This window comes from Bos javanicus, chromosome 7 (assembly GCF_032452875.1).
Source record: "Bos javanicus breed banteng chromosome 7, ARS-OSU_banteng_1.0, whole genome shotgun sequence".
Taxonomy (NCBI): Eukaryota; Metazoa; Chordata; class Mammalia; order Artiodactyla; family Bovidae; genus Bos; species Bos javanicus.
Window position 1 is genome coordinate 93,052,126 of NC_083874.1, and position 19,341 is coordinate 93,071,466.

A 19,341-nucleotide genomic window follows, 5' to 3' on the forward strand; every position below is an offset into this window, starting at 1 on the left:
ACCTAGCTAAGCTGCTCCTAAATACCTGACCCTAAGAGAACATGCAGATAACAGATGTTCTTCATTTTAGCTGCTAAATTTTAAGATAACTTGTTACACGGCAATAGACAACATATATTCAAATCCCCAGCGAACTACTGCACATCACTTTAGCTCCCAGATTCATTTATTTTCATTATCACTGACTACATTGCTTACTGATTTTCCAATTCAGCAATAATTTATTTTCCACGTGGGGAAGGAGCTTCTTTTGGATTTACCAAAATAAAAACACTGCTTTCTCCCACTGTTTTTGGATTTTAAAAATAAAGGGATATTAGCTTTAAAAACTCATTTTCAGTGTTAGGGATTGATCTGGCTCTAAGTCTTTTTTCTGTTGAAAGAGAAAGAGAGAAAAACCTTATATTTTAAACTGGAACAGTCAGAAACACAAACACATATGCTTGTTTGGATAAAAATAATTATACATGTTTTTTTATTGAGGAAAAATATTCAGAATAAATAAACTGTTTTAAATAAATAGCTTATTCTGAATAATAAAATGGAATCATCTAGTTTGTTAGAAGTACTTGCAGTGTTCCTAAGGCAGATGAAATTTTCACCATTAGAATCACTCACACTGCTTCAAAATGAAATAATATCTGCAAAAAATAATACTTTTATCATAATTACCTGTGAAATATATTAGCATGAATTGATTTTATCATATTAGTCACCTAGAAAAAAGTAGGAAAATATCCTGAAAGAACAAAATACAGATTAAAAATGCTTTCCTGCTGGGGAGAAGAGGTCCACAACTGTCTCCAGTGAGACCAAATTTGCCGAATCTTAGAACCAAACCTAGAGTCATCCTGTATAAATCAGACCACAACCCAATCTACAGGAAAGACCCTACCATCTATTACTTTTCATTTCATTCTTCCTTCTTCCTTTCTTCTACTTTCATGTACCAACTTTTTTGCTCAATCATTTTAGATGGTATATAAACTGTAAGTTCTCTTGAAGGTCTCTCTGATCAAATTCTTTCAAATTTTTGAGCAATTTCAGGTGATTCAACTATAAAGAGGGTCTAAGGATAAGCCTCCTATCCTTATCCCTCAGAGGGCAGAAAGAATGAAAACCATAATCACAGAAAATTCAAAGTGATCACATGGACCACAGCCTTGTCTAGTTCAATGAAACTATGATCCATGCTGTGTAAGGCCACCCAAGACAGGCGGGTCATGATGGAGATTTCTGACAAAACGTGGTCCACTGGAGAAGGCAATGCCAAACCACTTCAGTACCTTACCTTCAGAACACCATGAACAGTATGAAAAGGCAAAAAAATAGGACACTAAAAGATGAACTCCTCAGGTTGGTAGGTGCCCAATATGCTGTTAGAGAAGAGTGGAGAAATAAAACCAGAAAGAATGAAGAGAAGGAGCTAAAGCAAAAACAACGCCCAGCTGTCGATGTGACTGGTGATGGATGTAAAGTCTGATGCTGTAAAGAGCAATACTGTATAGGAACCTGGAATGTTAGGTCTATGAATCAAGACAAATTGGAAGTAGTCAAAGAGGAGAAGGCAAGAGTGAACATCAACATTTTAGGAATTAGTGAACTAAAATGAACGGGAATGGGGGAATTTAACTCAGATAACCATTATATCTACTATCATGGGCAAGAATCCCTTAGACGAAATGGAGTAGCCCTCATAGTCAACAAAAGAGTCTGAAATGCAGTACTTGGTTGCAATCTCAAAAACGATAGAATGATCTCTGTTCATTTCCAAGGCAAACAATTCAATATCACAGTAATCCAAGTCTATGCCCTAACCAGTAACACTGAAGAAGCTGAAGTTGAATGGTTCTTGAAGATCTACAAGACCTTCTGGAACTAACACACCAAAAAGATGTCCTTTTCATCACAGGGGACTGGAATGCAAACGTAGGAAGTCAAGAGATACCTGGAATAACAGGAAAATTTGGCCTAGGAGTACAAAATGAAGCCAAGAGAATGCAGAGGTCATAGCAAACATCCTCCTCCAAGAACACAGGAGAAGACTCCACATATGAACATCACCAGATGGTCAATCCTGAAATCAGATTGATTATATTCTTTGCACCCAAAGATGGAGAAGCTCTATACAGTCAGCAAAAACAAGACCAGGAGCTCACTGTGGCTCAGATCATGGCTCCTTATTGCCAAATTCAGACTTAAATTGAAGAAAGTAGGGAAAACCACTAGACCATTCAGATGTGGCCTAAATCAAATCCCTTATGATTATACAGTGGAAGTGACAAACAGATTCAAGGGATTAGATCTGATAGACAGAGTGCCTGATGAACTACGGACGGAGGTTTGTGACATTGTAAAGGAGACAGGGAACGTCTTGTTCCTGCATGGTTCCCTTGACCATCCCCAAGGAAAAGAAGTCCAAAAAGACAAAATGGCTGTCTGAGGAGGCCTTACGAATAGCTGTGAATAGAAGAGAAGCGAAGGCAAAGCAGAAAAGGAAAAACATACCCATTTGAATGCACAGTTCCACAGAACAGCAAGGAGAGATAAGAAAGCCTTCCTCAGCATTCAATGCAAAGAAATAAGAGGAAAACAAGAGAATAGAAAAGACTAGAGATCTCTTCAAGAAAATTAGAGATACCAAGGGAACATTTCATGCAAAGATGGGCCCAATAGAGGACAGAAATGGTACTAACCTAACAAAAGCAGAAGATATTAAGAAGAGGTGGCAAGAATACACAGAACTGTACAAAAAAGATCTTCACGACCCACAAAACCACAATGGTGTGACCACCCACCTAGAGCCAGACATCCTGGAGTGTGAAGTCAAGCGGGCCTTAGAAAGCACCACTACGAACAAAGTTAGTGGAGGTGATGGAATTCCAGTTGAGGTATTTCAAATCCTAAAAGATGATTCTGTGAAAAGTGCTGCACTCAATATGCCAGCAAATTAGGAAAACTCAGCAGTGGCCACAGGAATGGAAAAGGTCACTTTTCATTCCAATCACTAAGAAAGGCAATGTCAAGGACTGTTCAAACTACCGCACAATTGCACTCATCTCACACGCTGGCGAAGTAATACTCAAAAATCTCCAAGCCAGCCTTCAACAATACATGAACCGAGAACTTTCAAATGTTCAAGCTTGATTTAGAAATGGCACAGGAATCAGAGATCAAATTGCCAACATCCACTGGATCATGGAAAAAGCAAGAGGTCCAGAGAAACAACTATTTCTGATTTGTTGACTAAGCCAAAGTCTTTGACTGTGTGATTCACAATAAACTATGGAAAATTCTGAAAGAGATGGGAATACCAGACCACCTGACCTGCCTTCTGAGAAATCTGTATGCAGGTCAAGAAGCAACAGTTAAAACTGGACATGGAACAACAGACTGGTTCCAAATAGGAAAATAAGTACATCAAGGTTGTATATTCTCACCTTGCTTATTTAACTTGTATGCAGAGCATATCATGAGAAACACTGGGCTGGAAGAAGCACAGGCTGGAATCAAAATTGCCAGAAGAAATATCAATAACCTCAGATATGCAGATGATACCACACTTAAGGCAGAAAGCGAAGAAGAACTAAAGAGCCTCTTGATAAAAGTGAAAAAAGACAGTGAAAAAGTTGGCTTAAAACTCAACATTCAGAAAACTAAGATCATGGCATCTGGTCCCATCACTTCTTGGCAAATAGATGGGGAAATAACAGAAACAGTGACACACTTTATTTTTCTGGGCTCCAAAATCACTGCAGATGGTGACTGCAGCCATGACATTAAAAGACACTTGCTCCTTGGAAGAAAAGCTATGACCAACCTAGACAGCATATTAAAAAGCAGAGACATTACTCTGCCACCCAGATCTGTCTAGTCAAGGCTATTGTTTTTCCAGTAGTCATGTATGGATGTGAGAGCTGGACTATTAAGATAGCTGAGTGCCAAAGAATTTATGCTTTTGAACTGTGGTGTTGGAGAAGACTCTTGAGAGTACCTTAACTTCAAGGTGATCCAAGTCAATCCTAAAAGAAATCAGTCCTGAAATATTCACTGGAAGGACTGATGCTGAAGCTGAAACTCCAATACTTTGGCCACCTGATGCAAAGAACTGACTCACTGGAAAAGACCCTGATGCTGGGAAAGATTGAAGGCAGGAGAAGAAGGGGAAGACAGAGGATGAGACGGTTGTATGACATCACCAACTCGATGGACATGAGTTTGAGCAAGCTTTGGGAGCTGGCGATGGACAGGGAGGCCTGGAGTGCTGCAGTCCATGGGGTCGCAAAGAGTCGGACACGACTGAGTAATTGAACTCAAGAAAAACTGAGTTCATGGAACTCCTAACATTCCTCCGCTAGAGCACATGAAACCTAATCGATGATTAAGAAAAAAAAAAAAAAGATCACAAATTAGTATATTAGTCTGCTCCAGCTGCCATAACAAAATACCGGCTGGCTCAAAGAGAGGACTTTATTTTCTCACAGTCCTGGAGGCTAGAAATCACAGATCAACGTCTGACAGGGTTGGTTTTTGGTGAGAACTTTCTTCTTGGCTTTTAGACAGCCACCTGTTTGCTGTGTTCTAACATGGTAGAGAGAGAAATCAAGTGAGGTTTCGGGTATCAAGACACGAATCCTATCAGATCAGGATCCTACCCACATAAGCTCATTTAACCTTAATTACTTTGGTGGGGTTAGAGCTTCAAATTATGTACTTTGAGAGATGCAACTGACTCCATAGCAATTAGAAAGTATCAGGGGATGTCACGTTTAGACCCATTTGTGTTACAACATTCTTGATACTTTTCCAAACAGCCTCAATCTTAGAAGAGAGGTTACTTCAACATCATCAGTTCATTCGACCCTGCGTTCAAATGCTAAAGCCATTTTTGTTCCTAATCAGAGGAAGGAAGAAGCAGAGAAAGGAGATGTGAAAGGCTTTGGCCAACTATAGAGTTTGATGCAACAGTCCACACAAGAGATTACCTTCACTTTTAATGCCGATTACAAGTGCACAGGATTCCCAAAGTCCATTCAGGCCTGATAAATCTCTAGAAGACGTAAATAACTCACTGAAAAATTTTTATACTCATGACTATGGTTTAAGCATGGTTAAAGTCAGGGAATGGAAAAAAGCATACAGGACAAAGTTGAGAGTACAAACACACAGCTTCTGATGTCTTCTGTGAAGCTGTGTTGTTGTTGTTTAGTCACTAAGTCATGTCTGACTCTTTTGCAGCCCCGTGGACTGTAATCCACCAAGCTCCTCTGTCCATGGGATTCTCTAAGCAAGAATACTAGAGTGGGTTGCCACTTCCTTCTCCAGGGGATCTTCCTGACCCAGGGATCGAACCCACGTCTCCTGCATTGGCGGGCAGATTCTTTACCACTGACCCTCCTGGCAAGTCCCTCTGTGAAGTTTTGGATGTTACTCTCTGCTAACTATATGGCATAATATGCACAGACTACTGCCAACCTGGAGAGCTTGCAGGAAACGTGGTGTTCAGAGTTGTTGTTTTTTTTGAGGGTGGGCTGGGGTCGGGGGAGTCTCCATTGCATAGGCATGATTGACTGACTGCTTACATAGCTGAGGTCAGTTTCAATGTCAACTGATCCCAAGGGAGTCAAAGGCCCTACACTAAGTCACATAGTCTTTCTGGCTATGGGCAGCCTCTACTCTAAATCATACTGTTAGACATGTGATCCAAAGTCCCCAAGCAAACCAAGAAACCATCCAGAAACTGAGGGCAAAAACCAGGCCTCTTTTGGGGCAAAGCTAAATTCTTTGTCACACAGGAGACAAGAGAAACCATTCAATAGTTTCTGTTGGCTACAGAGGCAAGTCCAGAACCCTTATCAAAATATACAAGCCTTCTCATGTCCTGTGCCTCTCCCTCCATGACTTGATTCCTATCTGTTTCACCAACTCCATCTCTCGTAACAATTAAACTTTCTGCTCGAGTATTTGCAAATTTCTCTTAGTTTTTAAAAAATACCACACAGCTGACAGCTATTTCTTCTGTTTAGAAAGCTTTTTCACTTTATTTTTAAATGACTTACTCTTAAGTTTTCACCTTAGGTATCATTGTCTCCACCAAGTCTTTCAAAAACCCCAGGTAAGGCACTGCGCCTCTCCTATACCATCCCACACATACTTCTATCATAATACAAAACATTTTGCTAAATCTTGTCTTTATAGCAGACATCCCAACCAGCACATAAGATCCTCAAGTATGGGATCCAGACTGCCTTATGACTAGGCATCCATCTTTTACTGATTCAGATAACTGAGACCCTGCCTGACTATTTCCCAGTTTTCCCTGCCTCATATTTCAGTTCATGTAGATCTTGGGCCTTTTCCTGTTCCTGTATCTCCCCACTTCTTCCCATCACTTTTGAGGTAAGAGTCCAATCCCTGTTCAGCTATAATACCTGTTGACAGACCCCCTTTCTTTTCTGCCAGTACTTCCCCTGCTTTCCTGATCTGATCCTTCCTCTCTTGTTGACCAACCAATTCCTGGATCTGACAACTCAAGATAAATACTTCAACTACATTAATGGGTATTAAGACAAATGAACTGTGATGATTATTTCCCAAACTACTTGAGTTACTGTAAGAGTCACTTCCATAGTATAGACAAAGACATGATATCAAGAAGAATGGGGTAATTCAAGTCAATAGAATATCTCAGTTATTAATCAATCAAACTTTTTAGTTTCTTAACTGCTTTACCTTGAGTTATAATTTTGGTCACATGTCTAGCTTGTTCCATGTTCTAAACAAAGCACACAATACTAAGTTATGCTTTTCAGATGAAAAAGATATCACACTCCTTCATTACGTTGGATATTAACTCTGAATTTTTTTTTTAAATAGAAGTACTGCATCTGTTGAGCCACATATAGTATCTTCCCTGCTGCCTTCTTACACCGTATCACATATAATGGCAATGATGAGCAGGGGATAGGAAAACCAGCCACATCATAGCCATCAGCAGTTATACTGTTGGGTACTAGTTGCTATCATTTCCTTAATTAGCTACTAAAGGGTCTTAAGAGGCCCAAATCCACAGTCTTAGTCTTATCAACGCCTCTCTAACCACTAAGCAAATCAACCCTAAGTATATGGTCAACCTAGACTACACCTGAAATTAATATCCAATCTGCTATAAAGAAATAGAAACATACAATAAATGCTTTGCTTCAATGATCTGTCTTCACAGTGATATTTTTCTCTACAGCAAAAATTATCTGTTATCTATATTGCAGTATCTATATAGCAAAAATGAACCATTCTCCAAAAAAGGAGACAAGAACACAATATCAGATTAAGTAGCAGAGCACTGCTACCTCTAAATTATCTTTAGTTTAGCTGTGAAATGTTAAGCAAGTCAGTCATCTGCTACCTCATCCGTAGCAAATTCATAGAATGATACACAAGAGTGTGGTACAATTTTTCATTCAGCACTTTAAATCAAAGCATAGTAATTAAATAAGCTTTATAACTTAAATAGCTAAATGCAGTACCCAAAAAGTATTTAATAAATGATAGTCGCAAAGAGTCGGACACGACTGAGCGACTGATCTGATCTGATCTGATCTGAGTGTAAAAAACTGGAGAAGGCAATGGCAACCCACTTCAGTACTCTTGCATGGAAAATCCCATGGACGGAGGAGCCTGGGGTAGGCTGCAGTCCTTGTGGTCGAGAAGAGTCAGACACGACTGAGTGACTTCACTTTCACTTTCATGCACTGGAGAAGGAAATGGCAATGAGCTCGTGTTCTTGCCTGGAGAATCCCAGGGACAGGGGAGCCTGGTGGGCTGCCGTCTAGGGGGTCCCACAGAGTCGGACACAACTGAAGTGACTTAGCAGTAGCAGCAGCAGTGTAAAAAACATTCAACAGTTTTTGGTTTTTTAAGATGCATTATCTTGCACTAAAAATAAAAAGTCCTTCCTTTCTTAAACGGATAAATTAAAAATAATTTTTAACAATGCTGAACACTGTTAAACTACAAAATTAGTCATTAAATTACTCAATTAAACCTCACTGCTCTATGGCTGGAAATGATATGATATACGGTCTGAACAACTTAAGTTTATTTCTGTGGGCTGTATACATCGCACACCCTCCAAATACTAAGCATTGAACCAGATGAATTGACATATGTTACCTGGTATACAGTTGGTGCAGAGAAGGCAATGGCAACTCACTCCAGTACTCTTGCCTGGAAAATCCCATGGACGGAGCCACCTCGTGGGCTGCAGTCCACGAGGTCGCTAAGAGTCAGACACGACTGAGCGACTTCATTTTCACTTTTCACTTTCCTGCATTGGAGAAGGAAATGGCAACCCACTCCAGTGTTCTTGCCTGGAGAATCCCAGGGATGGGGGAACCTGGTGGGCTGCCGTCTATGGGGTCGCACAGAGTCAGACACGACTGAAGTGACTTAGCAGCAGCAGCAGCAGCATACAGTTGGTGATGGACAGGGAGGCCCGGCGTGCTGTGATTCATGGGGTTGCAAAGAGTCGGACACGACTGAGCGACTGAACTGGAACTGGACTGAACTGGACCTGGTATACAGTAGGTGTGGCTGAAATGCAGCCGTGATTTGCACTCCCACCCTGTCCCCAGCCCCTTCCAGTCTGTGGAGCTGGATCACTTTCTGTCATTTTGTTGCCAGGTCCCCTGTCTTCTCCTGTCAGTTCCAGGGCTTAGTCCCTTAATGTCACTGAACTCCTTTGCTACTCTCCATCTAGCCACATCCAACTGCTACCTAACACGTCTTTTCTCTGTTTCTTCATCATTTTTCTCTCTTGTTTCCTGCTCTTCTCAGCTACCAGAAACAACAACACAAGAGCGATCTACTTCAAAGCCACAGTCAGCTGATCAATATATTCCTTCCCATCTAAAGAAAAAGAGAAAAGACTCAAAGCAGGTCAGGATGATCTTCGGCTTTTCAGAACTTTTCATCACAGTCTGATACCCAGACGTTCATTCATTGTTATAAAAGGTATTTCACAGTTTCTTTTACTTCTAAGTTTGGAATTACTACAGGTACTTGGTCTATAGAGAATTTAAGTTTTCATAATTATAGCATTTTAAGGTTAAAAAAGTAACAGAAGACAAGGTGGCTGCTTTCTCAACCCTTAAAAAAATTTGCCAAAAAACCTGCAAAATTTTCTATTAAGATCAGACCTTAAGGGGAGTTCCTGGGTGGCCTCGTGGTTAGAATTCCAGACTTTCATTGCCATAGCCTGAGTTCAGTCCCTGGATGGGGAACTGAGATGCTGCAAGCTGTGTGCCACAGCCAAAAACAAACAAACAAAAAATAGATCGTGAAATGAATGAACAGTGCTCCAAACAAGGACATAAAAATATGGCCAAAAAGCAGATTAAAAGATACTTAATATTACCAATCATTAGGAAAATCAAAACCACTGAGGTATTACTTCATACCCATTAGGAGGACTATTATTATTATTTTTTTTTAAGAGAGAAAATATGTCTGGCGAGGCTATGGAGAACTGTTGGTGAGGATGCAGAGAAAATGAAACCTCTGCACCGCCAGTAGGAAGGTAAAATAGTGCAGCCATTGTGGATAGCAGGATGGCAATTTCTAAACAATTACATACAGAATTAGCACATAATCCAATGCTTCCACTTCTGGGTATATAACCAAAAGAAATGAAAGCAGGAGACTAAAATAGATACTTGCACACTCGTGTTCACAGCAGCATTATCCGCAATAGCCAAAAGGTGGAAGCAACACAGTATTCACAGACAAATGAACAGATAAACAAACTGTAGTCTATATATGCAAGAGAATATTATTCAGCCTTAAAAAAGGAAGAACATTGAACATGCTACACCATACATGAACTTTGAAGGCACTATGCTGAACAAAATAAGCCAGTCACAAAGGGACAAACGGCATATGGTTCCACTTACATGAGATATCTAGAGCAGAAACAAAATTCAGAGAGAAAGAAAGTAGACTAATGGTTGCCCAGGGCTGAGAAGAGGGAGAATGGGAAATGTTTAATGGGAATGGAGTTTTGCTTGGGGAAGATAAAAAATTCTGGAAATGGATGGTAGTGACAGCTGCATAACGATGTGAATGTATTAATACTTGATGCCACTGAAGTGTACACTTAAAAATGGTTAAAATGACTGATTTTATGTTATGTGTATTTTACTACAATTTTAGAGAAAAAAGAATGAAAAGTTGACATAAGTTAGCTTTTTTCACTCACTACTCAGTTACCCATGGCCACTGTACAAACCCAATTTGATCCTAAAACAGGACAAGTTATGTAAATATGCTAATGCGAGCCTGGAAACATCTCTACATATCTGGAGACATCAGATTCTCCTCATAGAGGACTGTCGGGGAAAGCTGAGAAAAATAGGCTGTCAATAAAAAAGATCACTTATGGTCACACAAATCACTGAATAAATATTCTTGAGAATTTTAAACACTGATGACTGCATGCCTAGATCCTTGCTATTCCAAGATATTTCAAGATATACCAAATATATTTCTTTTCCTAGCCTGAAACACATACCACATACCTCCAGAGCTCACTTTCTGATTTCATCCAGATCTCTACTCAAAAGTCGTCTTATCAAAGAGGCTGACACTGACCACCCTATTTAAAAGAGCATGCTCCATCCTTCTGTCTCCCCTCAGTGTGCTTTATTTTTCTTCATAGCTCTTATCACTACCTGACATATTTATTTGCTAATTGTCCTTCTCTATCCACAATGTAAATTTCAACACAAAGATGGCCTCTTCATTTGCTATTGGAAACCCAGCACCTAGAACGCTACCCAGCACACTGAAGGTGGCCAATGAATATCTGTTAATTGAATGACTGGATAGATGTTTACAGTTTCATAGGTCATATTGCCCTCTTGACTTTGGTACCAGCATTGTAGTAGCCACTGCCTCAAAGACATCCAGTATCCCTGGTTTAGGCTCACCCTTAAGTTGAAGGAACACTTAGTTGAAGAGTCAGATAGAAGCCTGGTAGCAGCATGTCAAAAAACTGCTCCCTGACTTACTTTCTAACTCAGTTCAGTTCAGTCAGTCCCTCAGTCGTGTCTGACTCTTTGCAACCCAATGGACGCAGCACTCCAGGCTTCCTTGTCCATCACCAACTCCCGGAGCTTGCTCAAACTCATGTCCATGGAGTTGGTGGTGCCATCCAACCATCTCATCCTCTGTCGTCCCCTTTTGACGTTCGTTTTCTAAATACATTAAATAAATACAGTGTATCTGTTCCTCGCAATGAGGGATAAAGAATAAACACGAAGAATGTACCTCTAACAAAGCTTTAAGACAAAAGTTACCGTGAAATGGATATTTCACACATTTTGGTAAATGGTATAAGGCACATGGTAGCCTGAAAAACCAGAGGATTTTTCCCTTTGGAACTTTTGAGAGGATTTGGGGAAATAGACAAATGCAAGATAGTCAAAAACTAACCAATTACTTGGCACAACGAATACACACTCCGGAGCTCTAGACGAATATGTTAAATCTCTGGATGAGGGAAAGAGAAGACTGACTCCAAAATATACCTAACTTTATTTCAAAGTCAAAAGTCTTCAATTACGAACGCATCCCAGTGAAATGTCCCACCAGAGCTCGTGCAAGTTACAAGTTTTGAGAGCATTTTATAACTGCACTTCATAGTCTTCCGTCTGCAGCGAATGATTTCTGATAAAGGTCTGTCAGGTGATGGTAATTTTCGTAGAAAAATCTTTAACCAGAAAACTGCAATGCATCCCCCTCCACCCTACCCCCCAACCTGAGAAAGCTTAGGAAGGCCCATTACGCTACAGTCTCCAAGTGGAAGGAGACTCAGCCAGGGAACACACGTGTTCTGCCCCGCATCGAAAATGGAAATAGCAGGAGTTAAGCTGCCCATCGGCGAGGTCCCGGGCAGAAGGCAGAGGGGTGCGCAGGAACCACAACTTGGCTCCCGGGTACCCTCCGGCCCCCTCCGGCGGCAGCGACCCCCGCCCAGGATGAATCAAGGGGCCGGCCTCTTCCTCTTGATTCCTGCCCGGGCCTGCCCCCCGCGAGCTCGCACGCCGGCAAACGCTTGTCCTACCTGAACTCTGCCCCCAGCTGCAGGGCTGTGGGGGGAGGCGGGAGGAGGCGTGGCCTTCCAGCTCGCCAGTCGAACTCCCTCGTGCGGTTGTTATGACTTTCCCTCTCGGGAATCCGCGCCCCGATCAAGTTCAAGTTGCACTTCCGGGGTCCGCTAGAGACTGCAACGTCATCGCGCACGCGACGCCGACCGCCGCGACCGGCCGGAAGTGGGCGGGGCGCGGTCGCTGGGTTGGTTCCCTGGGCTGTTCAGTTCAGTTCAGTTCAGTTCAGTTGAGTCGCTCAGTCATGTCCTACTCTTTGCGACCTCGTGAATCGCAGCACGCCAGGCCTCCCTGTCCATCACCACCTCCCAGGGTTCACTCAAACTCACTTCCATCGAGTCTGTGATGCCATCCAGCCATCTCATCCTCTGTCGTCCCCTTCTCGTCTTGCCCCCAATCCCTCGCAGCATCAGAGTCTTTTCCAATGAAGAGTCAACTCTTCGCATGAGGTGGCCAAAGTATTGGAGTTTCAGCTTTAGCATCATTCCTTCCAAAGAACACCCAGGGCTGATCTCCTTCAGAATGGACTGGTTGGATCTCCTTGCAGTCCAAGGGACTCTCAAGACTCTTCAACAGCACAGTTCAAAAGCATCAACTCTTAGGCACTCAGCTTTCTTCACAGTCCAACTCTCACATCCATACATGACTACTGGAAAAACCATAGCCTTGACTAGACGGACCTTTGTTGGCAAAGTAATGTCTCTGCTTTTCAGTGTGCTATCTAGGTTGGTCATAACTTTTCTTCCAAGGAGTAAGCGTATTTTAATTTCATGGCTACAATCACCATCTGCAGTGATTTTGGAGCCCCAGAAAATAAACTCTGACACTGTTTCCACTGTTTCCCCATCTGTTTCCCCAGAAGTGATGGGACCAGATTCCATGATCTTCGTTTTCTGAATGTTGAGCTTTAAGCCAACTTTTTCACGCTCCTCTTTCACTTTCATCAAGAGGCTTTTTAGTTCCTCTTCACTTTCTGCCATAAAGGTGGTGTCATCTGCATATCTGAGGTTATTGATATTTCTCCCGGCAATCTTGACTCCAGTTTGTGCTTCTTCCAGCCCACCGTTTCTCATGATGTAGTCTGCATATAAGTTAAATAAGCAGGGTGACAATATTCAGCCTTGACGTACTGCTTTTCCTATTTGGAACCAGTCTGTTGTTCCATGTCCAGTTCTAACTGTTGCTTACTGACCTGCGTATAGGTTTGCTCTGTCTTCAAAAGGTATCCTAAATCTAGCCAGTTCTTACCACTTCTACAACTTCTACACTGGTCCTCAATGGGTGTTCAAAGTGACTGTTCTAAATGCTTCTATTCTTACCTCTGTACAATCTAGTCTCCAATTGGCAACTGTAGAAATCCATTTAAAAAGAAAATTAGAATCTGTTCCTTCCCTATTCAAAACATTTAAGATGTTCTCTACTAAAATTAAAATCCAAAGTTGTTTTCATACATCCATAAGATCCTGAATGATCTGACACTGGGCCACCCCAAGCTGCTGTTGAAGAAAAAGGTGGTAAGAAATAGTTTTGGAGTGAGGCATGGGAACTTGGCCAATAATTTGGAGTTTTGGAAAAGGCAATGCTAAACATGATTTACCAGTTCTTGCTTGGAAGACAAGAGACTTGGTATTCTTCATTGACAGAGTACAGAGATAATAACGGTTAAGTTTTCCCAGCAACTAGTAGACATGTTGGTACGTGGCTAGGTGTTTTCATTTGCTAGGGCTGCCATAAGGAAGTACCTCAAACCAGGTGGCTTAAACAGTGGAAATGTATTGCCTCACAGCTCTGGAGGTTAGAAGTCTGAGACCAAAGTACATCCAATGTTGGTTCCTTCCAAGGGCTACAAGGAAGAATTTGTTCCTTGCCTCTCCCTTGCTTCTACAGGGATGCTGGCAATCTTTGATGCCCCTTGCCTTGTAGCTACATCACCCCAATCTCTTTAGTTTCACATGAGATTCTCTCTGTGTGCTGTCTCTGTGTCCAAATTTCCTTATTATAGGGACATCAGTCATATTAAATAAGGGCCCATCCCAGTGACCTCATTTTAACCTGATTACCTATCTGATGACTTTATTCCAAGTAAGGTCACATTCTGAGGTACTGGGCTTAGGATTTCCTGTATCTTTATGGAGAGACACAAACTCTAGGATAGAATTATTTTGAAGAAAGGGAGAGAAGTAACTCTAGCAGAAAGGAACAAACAAGTCAGTAGAATAAGGTTGTGTGAAGTAAGCTGCAAGAAGAGGGACTGCATGGAAAGTTAGAGATATTGGCTGGAGCATCTGTCCCATGTATCAGAGAATGGCAGTGTTGGAATTCCTGGACTTGGGTGAACCTCCAGAACAAAATGTACAAAAGTACTTGATGACAGAAAACACCAGCACCTGGACATTTTTACTGAGGGAAGCGTGGTCACAGTCTATGACAGCCTTTTCTTCCCACTCATGAGGCGACATTGAAGGACCTCAAAGTAACAGAATAAGTGTGGAACATATAGAAGTAAAAGGTGCAGAAGGTGAGACAAAACAATTTTCCCTTCCTTCCAGCCATATTTGTGAGTCAGGAGTATGATTGGAAAGAACACAGTTTAGAGTGAATTAGAGATTTCCAGTCCAATATGTAAAGAGTTTGAAGCTTGAAAATCAGCATTCTTATCCTCATGACAAGAAAGAAAAGCCTAAAAACCTAAATTCAACAGCTCTTTTTAGATCCTTTAGAGAATTGAAGTCAGAAAACTATTACGCCTCAAATTAAAAAGACAGGAAAGTAGTTAAAGAAAAGCATAGCTTAACAGAAATCAAACTCCATTCCTGCCAGAGACACTTAGAGGGCTCCAACAAACCTATGCACACCAGGACCCAGAGACCCCACAGAGACTGAGCCAGAACGATGTTTGAGTGTCTCCTGACGAGGTACGGTCAGCAGTGGCCTGCCGCAGGGGCAGGGGCTCTGGATGCAGCAGATCCAGGTATGGCATAAGCCTTCTTGGAGGAGGTCGCCATTAACCCACCATAGAGCTGCCAGAACTTACACAGGACCGGGAAACAGACTCTTCGAGGGCACAAACAGAACCTTGTGTGCACCAGGACCCAGGAGAAAGGAGCAGTGGCCCCACAAGAGACTGACCCAGACTTCCCCGTGAGTGTCCAGGAGTCTCAAGCAGAGGCACAGGTCAGTGGTGGCCTGCTGCAGGGTTGGGGGCACTGAGTGTAGCAGTGAATGCATGGGACCATTTGAAGGAGGTCGCCATTATCTTCATTACCTCCACCATAGTTTGGCCTCAGGTAAATAAAAGGCAGGGAACACAGCCCCACCTATCAACATAAAATTGGATTAAAGATTCACTGAACATGGATCCATCAGAGATTCCTCAGATTCCCCCTCAGTCAGTCTCTCCCATCAGGAATCTTCCATAAACCTCTTATCCTTCTCAATCAGAGGGCAGACAGACTGGAAACCACAGTCACCAAAACTAACCAATCTGATCACATGAACCATGCCTTGTCTAACTCAATGAAACTATGAACCATGCCACATAGGGCCACCCAAGACAGTCGGTCATGGTGGTGGTGGAGAGTTCTGACAAAATGTGGTCCACTGAAGAAGGGAATGGCAAACCACTTCATCATTCTTTCCTTGAGAACCCCATGAACAGTTTGAAAAGGTAAAAAGATAGGACACTGAAAGATGAACTCCCCAGTTCGGTAGGTGCCCAATATGCTACTGGAGATCAGTGGAGAAATAACTCCAGAAAGAATGAAGAGACAGAGCCAAAGCAAAAACAACACCCAGTTCTGAATGTGACTGGTGATAGAAGCAAAGTCCAATGCTGTAAAAAGCAATATTGCATAGGAACCTGGAATGTTAGGTCCGTGAATCAAGACAAATTGGAAGTGGTCAAACAGGAGATGGCAAGAGTGAATGCTGACATTTTAGGAATCAGCAAACTAAAATGGGCTGGAGGGGTGGATTTAACTCAGATGACCATTATATCTACTACTGTGGGCAAGAATCCCTTAGAAGAAATGGAGTAGCCATCATAGTCAACAAAACAGTAAAAAATGCAGTACTTGGATGCAATCTCAAAAATGACAGAATGATCACTGTTCATTTCCAAGACAAACCATTCAGTATCACAGTAATCCAAGTCTATGCCCCCACGAGTAATGCTAAAGAAGCTGAAGTTGAATGGTTCTATGAACACCTACAAGATCTTCTAGAACTAACACCTAAAAAAGATGTCCTTTTTATTATAGGGGACTGGAATGCAAAAGTAGGAAGTCAAGAAACACCTGGAGTAACAGGCAAATTTGGCCTTGGAGTACAGAATGAAGCAGGGAAAAGCCTAACAGAGTTTTCCCAAGAGAATGCACTGAACAGAGCAAACACCCTCTTACAACAACACAAGAGAAGACTCTACACATGGACATCACCAGATGGTCAATACTGAAATCAGATTGATTATATTCTTTGCACCCAAAGATGGAGAAGCTCTACACAGTCAGCAAAAACAAGACCAGGAGCTGAGTGTGGCTCAGATCATGAACTACTTATTGCCAAATTCAAACTTAAATTGAAGAAAGTAGGGAAAACCACTAGTCCATTCAGGTATGACCTAAATCAAATCCCTTATGATTATACAGTGGAAATGACAAATAGATTCAAGGGATTAGATCTGATAGACAGAGAGCCTGAAGAACTATGGATGGAGGTTCATGACATTGTACAGGAGGCAGTGATGAAGACCATCCCCAAGGAAAAGAAATGCAGAAAAGCAAAATGGCTGTCTGAGGAGGCTTTACAAATAGCTGTGAAAAGAAGAGAAGTGAAAAGCAAAGAAAAGGAAAGATATACCCATTTGAATGCAGAGTAGCACTCAAGTAGCAAAGAATAGCAAGGAGAGATAAGAAAGCCTTCCTCAGTGATCAGTGCAAAGTAATAGAGGAAAACAACAGAACTGGAAAGACTAGAGATCTCTTTAAGAAAATGGAAGATACCAAGGGAAATTTTCATGCAAAGATGGACACAATAAAGGATAGAAATGGTATGGACATAACAGAAGCAGAAGATATTAAGAAGAGGTGGCAAGAATACACAGAAGAACTGTACAAAAAAGAGCTTAACAACCCAGATAATCACAATGGTATGATCTCTCACCTAGAGCCAGACATCCTGGAATGCAAAGTCAAGGGGGCCTTAGGAAGCATCACTACGAACAAAGCTAGTGGAGGTGATGGAATTTCAGTTGAGCTATTTCAAATTCTAAAAGATGATGCTATGAAAGTGCTGCACTCAATATGCCAGTAAATGTGGAAAACTCAGCAGTGGCCACAGGAATGAAAAACGTCAGTTTTCATTCCAAGACCTAAGAAAGGCAATACCAAAGAATGCTCAAACTACTGCACAATTGCACTCATCTCACACGCTAGTAAAGTAATGCTCAAAATTCTCCAAGCCAGGCTTCAGCAATACGTGAACCGTGAACTTCCAGATGTCGAAGCTGGATTTAGAAAAGGCAAAGGAACTAGAGGTCAAATTGCCAACATCCGTTAGATCATTGAAAAAGCAAGAGAGTTCCAGAAAAACATCTATTTCTGCTTTATTGACTATGCCAAAGCCTTTGACTGTGTGGATCACAATGAACTGTGGAAATTTCTGAAAGAGATGGGAATACCAGACCACCTGATCTGCCTTTTGATGCAGGTCTAGAAGCAACAGTTAGAACTGGACATGGAACAACAGACTGGTTCCAAATAAGAAAGGGAGTATGTCAAGGCTGTTTATTGTCACCCTGCTTATTTAACTTATATGCAGAATACATCATGAGAAATGCTGGGCTGGATGAAGCACAAGTTGGAATCAAGATTGCTGGGAGAAATATCAGTAACCTCAGATATGCAGATGATACCACCCTTATGGCAGAAAGCAAAGAAGAACTAAAGGGCCTCTTGATGAAAGTGAAAGAGGAGCGTGAAAAAGTTGGCTTAAAGCTCAACATTCAGAAAACTAAGCTCGTGGCATCTGGTCCCATCACCTCATGGCAAATAGATGGGGAAACAGTGACAGACTTTATTTTGGGGGGCTCCAAAATCACTGCAGATGGTGACTGCAGCCATGAAATTAAAAGGGACTTGCTCCTTGGAAGAAAAGTTATGACCAACCTAGACAGCATATTAAAAAGCAGAGACATTACTTTGCCAACAAAGGTCCGTCTAGTCAAGGCTATGGTTTTTCCAGTAGTCATGTATGGACGTGAGAGTTGGACTATAAGGAAAGTTGAGTGCAGAAGAATTGATGCTTTTGAACCATGGTGTTGGAGAAGACTCTTGAGAGTCCCTTGGACTGCAAGGAGATACAACCATTGAATCCTAAAGGAAATCAGTCCTGAATATTCACTGGAAGGACTAATGCTGAGGCTGAATTTGTAATACTTTGGCCACCTGATGTGAAGAACTGACTCACTGGAAAAGACCCTGATGCTGGGAAAGATTGAAGGCAGGAAGAAAAGGGGACGTCAGAGGATGAGATGGTTGGATGGCATCACCGACCAATGGACATGAGTTAGAGTAAACTCTGGGAGGTGGTGATGGACAGGGAGGCCTAGTGTGCTGCAGTCCATGAGGTTGCAAAGAGTTGGACATGACTGCGTGAGTGAACTGAACAGGAAGCAGAAGTCAGTATGGGTAGAACACTTTAAATTGTAATAGATGAATTGGCAGAAGGTCACCGTCCAGGTGAGCTATTTAAAATCCTAAAAGAAGATGCTTTTAAAGTGCTGCACTCAATATGTCAGCACATTTGGAAATCTCAGCTGTGGGAAAGGTCAGTTTTCATTCTAATCCCAAAAAGGGCAATGCCAAAGAATGTTCAAACTACCATACAAATGCACTCATTTCACATGGTAATAAAGTTATGCTCAAAATCATTCAATCTCAGCTTCAGCAGTATGTGAACTGAGAATTTCCAGATATACAAGCTGGGTTTAGACAAGGTTGAGGAACCAGAGATCAAATTGCCAACATTAGTTGGATCATGGAGAAAGCAAGGGGATTCCAGAAAAAACATTTCCTTCATTGACTACACTAAAGCCTTTGACCTTGTGGATTACAACAAACTGTGAACATTTCTTAAAGAGATGTGAGTACCGTACCACCTTATCTGTCTCCTGAGAAAC

At 41.8% G+C, this 19,341-nt stretch overlaps 1 protein-coding gene across 6 annotated transcripts in view; it reads right to left on the bottom strand.

Moving 5' to 3' along the window:
- ARB2A (ARB2 cotranscriptional regulator A) overlaps positions 1-12,302 on the bottom strand; it is a 422,536-nt gene extending 410,234 nt beyond the window's left edge. For 3 of the 6 annotated variants that reach the window (XM_061424392.1, XM_061424389.1, XM_061424393.1), the window contains exon 1: positions 12,122-12,301. The gene's annotated coding sequence lies outside the window, so the exon portion shown is untranslated. Of the gene's footprint in view, positions 1-7,637; positions 7,736-12,121 lie in introns of those variants that run through there. The other 3 variants (XM_061424395.1, XM_061424394.1, XM_061424390.1) reach the window with 3 other exon arrangements.
- Between the last annotated feature and the right edge of the window lie 7,039 nt (positions 12,303-19,341).